Source organism: Triticum dicoccoides, chromosome 7B (genome assembly GCF_002162155.2).
Source record: "Triticum dicoccoides isolate Atlit2015 ecotype Zavitan chromosome 7B, WEW_v2.0, whole genome shotgun sequence".
Lineage (NCBI taxonomy): Eukaryota > Viridiplantae > Streptophyta > Magnoliopsida > Poales > Poaceae > Triticum > Triticum dicoccoides.
Window position 1 is genome coordinate 138,618,893 of NC_041393.1, and position 8,005 is coordinate 138,626,897.

The 8,005-nt window shown below is 39.2% G+C and overlaps 1 long non-coding RNA gene across 1 annotated transcript; it reads right to left on the reverse strand.

The window, feature by feature from the left end:
• Nucleotides 1–3,161: 3,161 nt before the first annotated feature.
• On the reverse strand, nucleotides 3,162–6,198 carry LOC119340144. Its single transcript, XR_005164414.1, has 3 exons — nucleotides 5,925–6,198; nucleotides 5,558–5,794; nucleotides 3,162–4,378 (listed from the first exon to the last, which is right to left on the reverse strand). It is a non-coding gene; the product is annotated as an uncharacterized LOC119340144 (long non-coding RNA).
• Nucleotides 6,199–8,005: the final 1,807 nt, after the last annotated feature.

Sequence of the window (8,005 nt, forward strand, 5' to 3'; positions counted from 1 at the left end):
GTCTTCGTGAGCAAGCAAGTTGGATGCACACCCACTTAGTTTCTTTTTTTGAGCTTTCAAACATTTATAGCTCTAGTGCATCTGTTGCATGGCAATCCCTACTCCTCATGTTGACATCAGTTGATGGGCATATCCATAGCCCGTTGATTAGCCTCGTCAATGCGAGACTTCCTTCTTTTTTGTCTTCTCCACACAACCTCCATCATCATATTCTATTCCACCCATAGTACTATATCCATGGCTCACGCTCATGTATTGCGTGAGAGTTGAAAAAGGCTGAAGCACGTTAAAAAGTATGAACCAATTGCTTGGCTGAAACCGGGGTTGTTCTTGATGGGAGTATTTTGTGTGATGAAAATGAAACATAGCCTAACTATATGGTTTTGTAGGGATGAACTTTATTTAGCCATGTTATTTTGAGAAGACATGATTGCTTTGATTAGTATGCTTGAAGTATTACTATTTCTCATGTCAATATGAACTTTTATTTTGAATCATTTGGATCTGAACATTCATGCCAGAATAAAGAAAATTACATTGAGAATTATGCTAGGTAGCATTCCACATCAAAAATTATGTTTTTATCATTTACCTACTCGAGGACGAGCAGGAATTAAGCTTGGGGATGCTTGATACATCTCCAACATATCTATAATTTTTTATTGTTCCATGCTATTATGTTACCCGTTTTGGATGTTTATGGGCTTTACTTTACACATTTATATCATTTTTGGGACTAACCTACTAACCGGAGGCCTAGCCCGTATTGCTGTTTTTTGCCTATTTCAGTGTTTCGAAGAAAAGGAATATCAAACAGAGTCCAAACGGAATGAAACCTTCGAGAGCGTGATTTTTGGAACGAACGTGATCCAAAGGACTTGGAGTGCAAGTCAAGAAGCAGTCGAGGCGGCCACGAGGGTGGAGGGCGCCCCCCTACTAGGCACCCCCTATCTCGTGGGCCCCTCGAGCGGCCACCGACCTACTTCTTCCTCCTATATATACCCACATACCCCGAGAACATCCAAGGCGACCACGAAAAACTATTTCCACCACCGTAACCTTCCGTATCCGTGAGATCCCATCTTGGAGCCTTCGTCGGTGCTCCGCCGGAGGGGGAATCGACCATGGAGGGCTTCTACATCAACACCATAGCCCCTCCGATGAGTTGTGAGTAGTTTATCACAGACCTTCGGGTCCATAGTTATTAGCTAGATGGCTTCTTCTCTCTTTTTGGATCTCAATACCATGTTCTCCTCGATCTTCTTGGAGATCTATTCGATGTAACTCTTTTTGCGGTGTGTTTGTCGAGATCCGATGAATTGTGGGTTTATGATCAAGTTTATCTATGAGAAATATTTGAATCTCCTCTGAATTCTTTTATGTGTGATTAAGTTATCTTTGCAAGTCTCTTCGAATTATCAGTTTGGTTTGGCCTACTAGATTGATCTTTCTTGCAATGAGAGAAGTGCTTAGCTTTGGGTTCAATCTTGCGGTGTCCTTTCCCAGTGACAGCAAGGGCAGCAAGGCACGTATTGTATTGTTGCCATCGAGGATAAAAAGATGGGGTTTATATCATATTGCATGAGTTTATCCCTCTACATCATGTCATCTTTCTTAATGCGTTACTCTGTTCTTTATGAACTTAATACTCTAGATGCATGTTGGATAGCGGTCGATGTGTGGAGTAATAGTAGTAGATGCAGGCAGGAGTCGGTCTACTTGTCACGGACGTGATGCCTATATACATGATCATGCCTAGATAATCGCATAATTATTCTCTTTTCTATCAATTGCTCGACAGTAATTTGTTCACCCACCGTAATACTTATGCTATCTTGAGAGAAGCCACTACTGAAACCTATGGCCCCCGGGTCTATATTTTATCATATAAGCTTTCAATCTACTTTTATTTGCATCTTTACTTTTCCAATCTATATCATAAAATACCAAAAATATATTTATCTTATCATACTATCTCTATCAGATCTCACTTTCGCAAGTGGCCGTGAAGGGATTACAACCCCTTTATTACGTTGGTTGCGAGTTCTTTGTTTGTTTGTGTAAGTGTGTGGGACTTTTGAGGAGCCTCTTACTGGATTGATACCTTGGTTCTAAAAACTGAGGGAAATACTTATGCTACTATTGCTGCATCACCCTTTCCTGTAGCGACCAGACCTTAAACAGTCTGATCTCTGTGCATCAGTGTCATCCCTGGATCGGTAATGCTCACATGCATAGTACTTGAAGGATTTATAACAGAGTAGCAATCACACACTTTTACATCAAAAGTCTCAAAAGAGAACTTATTACAGTAAATATGGCTTAAGGCCATCTAATAACGATAACAGCGGAAGGCTTGGAAGATAAAGCGAGTCCATCAACTCCAACATCATCACTGTGTATAAAATCACGACCTAAGGCACCTTACTCGTTGTGTGAAAAGTCTGCAACATGAACGTTGCAGCCCGAAAACAGGTCGGCACATGGAATATGCTGGCAATGTAACACATAGAGAGTAATGAACAGAATAATGCTATCACTACATGCATATATGGCTGGTGGAAAAGCTCTATGGTTACAGTTTTGCATAAAGCCAATCTATTATATAATTAAGACAGAAGACAAATAAGCCATTATGTTCATCCACATATGCTAATATTATTTGCACCGTTTGATCAAGAAAATAATGGCTGAGATTTAAAAAAAATTACGTAACATATTAGCGTGTACGTACTAATATATTAAACTACCACGTTGTCACGTGTATACATGCTATGCACGGGAAGAGCTGCATATGATCTAATTACGCTAGGCTATCAAGAGTCATCATTAACTAAAAAAAAGGCTAGCAAGAGTCATGACCATGTACGAGAAAAGGAGTCGGACTCAAGGTCACACGTACGTGTACGAGTCAGCAAAGGAGCCCAAGATTTATCAATTTCCATATGAACTAAGCAAACCTTTAGTTTTCTTTTTCTTATTATTAAGCATCAAGGTATTATATATTTCCTCTTTTTAATCAGCAAATTATTTTTAACTTCCATAACATATTTCCAGAATTTTTTTGCCTCAGATAATCTACAGAATACAATCCATTCTTCAAGATACATCAGTAAAATTGTTAGATCATAGTCTCAGAAAACAAAAGAGGTATGTCCACACGCTCATCCCTTTTGCTTATATCACATAATCATCATTCAACAATAATTTTACAAGACGACATTCAACTCTTGGGTCTAACCCATGATGCACTTTCTTAATAGCTCTCTTATCAAGACTTTAGGACGATCGAACACACAAGACCGCCGAAAAATCGAAGGCATGGAAACAACTCCAGCAACTTGCATCCAATATACGCCTGCGACGCCCAAACGATCGAAGGCACAAAGAAGCGTCCAACAAACTGAAGACACGACATCAACACCATCAACCTCAGGTAATATCCACATGCAATTCTTCAGGTATGTCAGCATTTGATCTCAGCTCAACCTTGCTTCTAATCTTCTATGTCAAAACCCTACTGAGACTGAACTGTAAACCATGTTTTTTTTCAGGCATCCACACACTACCATGACAGGAGTGTGAAAGCTACAAAAGGAGGTACACAATTGAACACTTATTGATTTACAGTGCCATACCAGATAAACAATATTGATCTCCAGATGTACTGTACATGACACCTCCATTATTAGTCTCTATATCTCCAAATGCACTTACATGTGTGAAGTGGCACACTATTAAGAAAACTCTACATGTCACTGACGAAATCAAATTTCCAGAGATGACAGTCCAACATACGTAAGCGCTAGCAGCTCACCATACAAAAATAAAGAAATATCAAGCTCTAAACTCAAGGATCACAAAGCGGACAAGGACTGCAGAGGGAAGAAGAAATACGAACACATGGGCTCCTAAAAAATTCAGAAAGGATAATGCTAAAGAAGATAAGGAATTGAAGCATACAGGAAGAGAAAGCAACAAAATTAACATTAGAATCAATGTTGGAGACAACAATAGAACCACAACCTCAACAAGTGCTAATAGAAAGACATGGAAGTTTGAAAGGCCAACATACAAATGCTAATATTGCAAATCATTGCTATGGTGTGAAGAAATATTAAATTCAACAAAGGAACTACGAAACCCTCTTTGGAATATGTTGCAAACAGGGAAAAATCAATCTGCCACCACTAAGAGAGCCTCCACCATACCTCGGAAACCTCTTAAGAAATGAAGGGCAGAATTATAAGGTCATACAACTTGTTGTTTTCATTCACATCGATGGGAGGAGTTGTGGACAAGGAAATAAAAATTCACAAAGAACTTTCTGCTTTCCGTTTGCATGGACAGAACTACCACCACATCAGAACTCTTTTACCTGAAGGTACAGACAAACCTCGGTTCACACAGCTGTACATCTATAATTATTTAAATGAGGTTGCAAATAGGATAAGTGCGTCAAGATGCAATGATGATAAATCAACAGTGTACACCAAGATCGTCAAAGAATTGCAAATAATACTCGACGACAATAACATCCTTATAAAAATAAGGTAGGAATATATTTGCCTAAGCAAGCATTCTGCCATGGACAACTGTATGTGGCATTATCAAGAGTGACAAATAAGGAAGGATTGAAGGTGCTGATCAACGGCAAAGAGTGTCCAACTGAAGATGCCGCAAAGAATATTTTTTATAAAGGGATATTCTAGTTTACAATGTAGTTCATCAAGTCAACAAAACTAGAATTTTGAATAGACAATGCATGTGAAATTACATAGAGTTGAAGACAACCTAACTATATATACATATGTCTGATCTTTCCACAAAATATTATCGCTGAATATTTTTATCTCTCTTTTATCATCATTTAAAAAAATTGAAGCACGAATATTTTTACATAGCTACATACCTCTGTTTCGAAATATAAGCCTTTTTAGAGGTTTCAATACGGACTACATATGGACGTGTAGAGACATATTTTAGAGTGTAGAGTCACTCATTTTGCTCCGTATGTATTCCGTATTAGAATCTCTAAAATAACTTATATTTAGGAACGGAGGGAGTTTTAGAGTGTAGATTCACTCATTTTACTCTGTATGTAGTCCGTATTGGAATCTCTAAAAAAACTTATATTTAGGAACGGAGGGAGTACTATATTTGATCGTTCAAGAGAAAGTTCACAAATAAATTCCACCTAAATAGTGATTACTAATATCTCTCGCACTAACACTCTTATCACTCTTACAAATAATCTCTCTAAAAAATAGGCATCAACATAGCCTCCCCAGCCGAATAAATGTATGTGTATTCATATAATTAATACAGATGTGCTGAAGAGATAATAGGTGTTGCAGGTAGTACAGACAAGACACAACAATGAATTATTGAACACTTTTTGCTATACGGAACTTCATATAATTAATACGGATGTGTTGAAGAGATAATCTAAGTTGAAGAGACGATCTAAGTTGGGCAGAATGTCAACTGAAAAAAAGTTAATTCCCCAAAACAACGCAAGGTAAGCAAAAAGGCAGGGGATATGAGTAACTCTTACATAAATTGAGGCAGTCTTCGCTCGCTTGATCCTAAAAAAACTCCATGCGCATATCGGTCACCTCTCTGCATTTGTCCTTCCCGGCTTCTGATTAGTACCTCACCATAGAACACCCTCTCCCTTTGGCGAGCATGAAAATTATGAGTAAGAAGAAACCATGCAAAGATAAAAAAAGGTAGAGAAAGGTGAGGAGAACATAAACATCTCCTTATCTACACCAGAAAAAATCTCCACCAGCTGCAGGAAGATGATAACAGGAGACCATGAGCCGATTTCTCATAAAGAATCCAAAATCCACGCAATTGCTGGATCCTAGCAGACCAAGCATCTGGGAAAGAAGGAGAAGGAAGGGAAGAGGAGAGATTACCTGGAGGAGAGCCACCGCTCAGGTTCAAGGGGGGCAAACTTCACGGCCATCCAGTCGACGGCGGCGGCGAGAAGCAGGCACGTGTGGTCAAGCTGGAAGACCGGCCGCCGCCGAGAGACTGGAACCACGACACTCTGCCGCAAATCCTACTCACCACGTCCTTCTCACTTGATGGATCTAGCAACGAACTGTGGCTGAATCCCTAGATCAGGGGAGGAAAAGAGGAAAATGAATGAGAGGAGAACGAGAATGGGAAATGGGTTCACGTCGAGAGAAAAGAATGGACAAAAGGCATGAATGGTAGTACAAACGTACAGATGCAAAATACAGTACTACAGTACGAGATTAAAACTGTGTTATTTCTCAAAAAAAAACTGTGCCACTTCACACCACTTCCTCCGATCCATCTGTCACACGCTCCTCTCTCGCGATTGCATCGGACGGCTGCGAGCGGTCGCACAGAACACACGGAAAATGCGGAAGCACTTTCTAGCATTTGTTTCGTTTTCAGATGGGCCGTATCTAATATGAAGTGAAAACGAATATTTTTTTCTATTCAATTTATTCACTCCTATATAGTATTAAATTCTTATTCCATTTTTACAAAAGGGTATATTAGCTACAGAATATACTATGGGAGATTAGTTATAGAATAGAACCTTCTCAAAAACATAGAAGCTACGGAATTCAGTATTTCATGATGGATTGGGAATATGTAGTAAAAACAAACAAAGAAAGAAGTTGTTGGGCATTCACACAAAAAAATGTTGGCCAAACTAGAATAATACTCACACCGTTCAAAAATAAGTGTTGTGGTTTTAGTTTAAATTCAAGCTAAAATCACGGCACTTATTTCAAAACGGAGGAAGTACATGCAGATAACCAAAACACAAACAATGATATGAAGAGGAAAAATGCATAAGGGGAGATCTTTTGTACAATGTAAAAAAGAAAAGAAAATGCAAGTCCATGTGGCTTAGCAAGCATAAACATATCATTTATTAAAATCTATAACATATATCAAATCTAGCCGCGCAATTGCGCGGGTGGACCTGCTAGTTTTTCCCTACAACAAAGGAATAAATTTTATTTAACTATCATGGTTGTTGTTAAACATTGAGAAGGTTCCTCCAACTCAATCCCAATTAAGCATCATCATTAACCCAATCAAACTAAATTAAGTAACATGATGAGATTCACATGATAATCCAAGAAACTAGATACTCAAAACATCCATAACTGGGGACACGGCTAATCATGGTTAGCTTGTACACTCTGCAGAGGTTTGTGCACTCTTCCCCACAAGACTCGATCTCCTTCGTTGGATTTCTCGCACTACATGATGTTTGAAAAACGGATGACCGAGACACGGTCTTTCAGAAGAATTAACTCCTTACTCTGGGTAGACAGTACCAACCTACATCCCCTACATCTGCTGGTCTACCACTAAAAGAGGTCACACGACATACTCAACTATGCTAGAGCCCATAGTAGCTTGCGGCTTCACACGGAAGTTTCTAGCATGAATAATCTCATGACCCGTTTGAGCCTGGGTGGCGGTCCATAGGAGAATCACACGGAACCCCGGGATTTCCAAAAATGCAGGCAACACTGGGTTCCCTAGGTGCCTCAACCCACCCAGATGTGTATTAAAGTTGCCACCTTAAGTTGAACCATTAAATAACAATCTCACATGTTTCATGGATACACTCACCCAATCCACGTCTACTAGCATAGCATGGCATAGCAATGTAAGCAAACGTAGAAGTAACTCCCAAACGTTTAATAAACACGACAATACGTACTACCTCATCTACTTCCCAAAACCCACATATTAATCAGATCATAATCATGCAATTGTTTGGGAATTGATCTAATGCAATAAAACTGGGTAGTAAAGAGGTATGATCAAAGTGTTACTTGCCTTGTTGATGATCCGTGAAACCTAGAGACTCGTAGTAGCACGCTGCGCACTCCGGGTACTCTAACGCAAACAAACAAGAATACAATAAGCACTCATCTAATGCACGGGTAAAACTCAAATAAGAGATCTAACCAGAAAGTTCAACTTAAGAACTCCG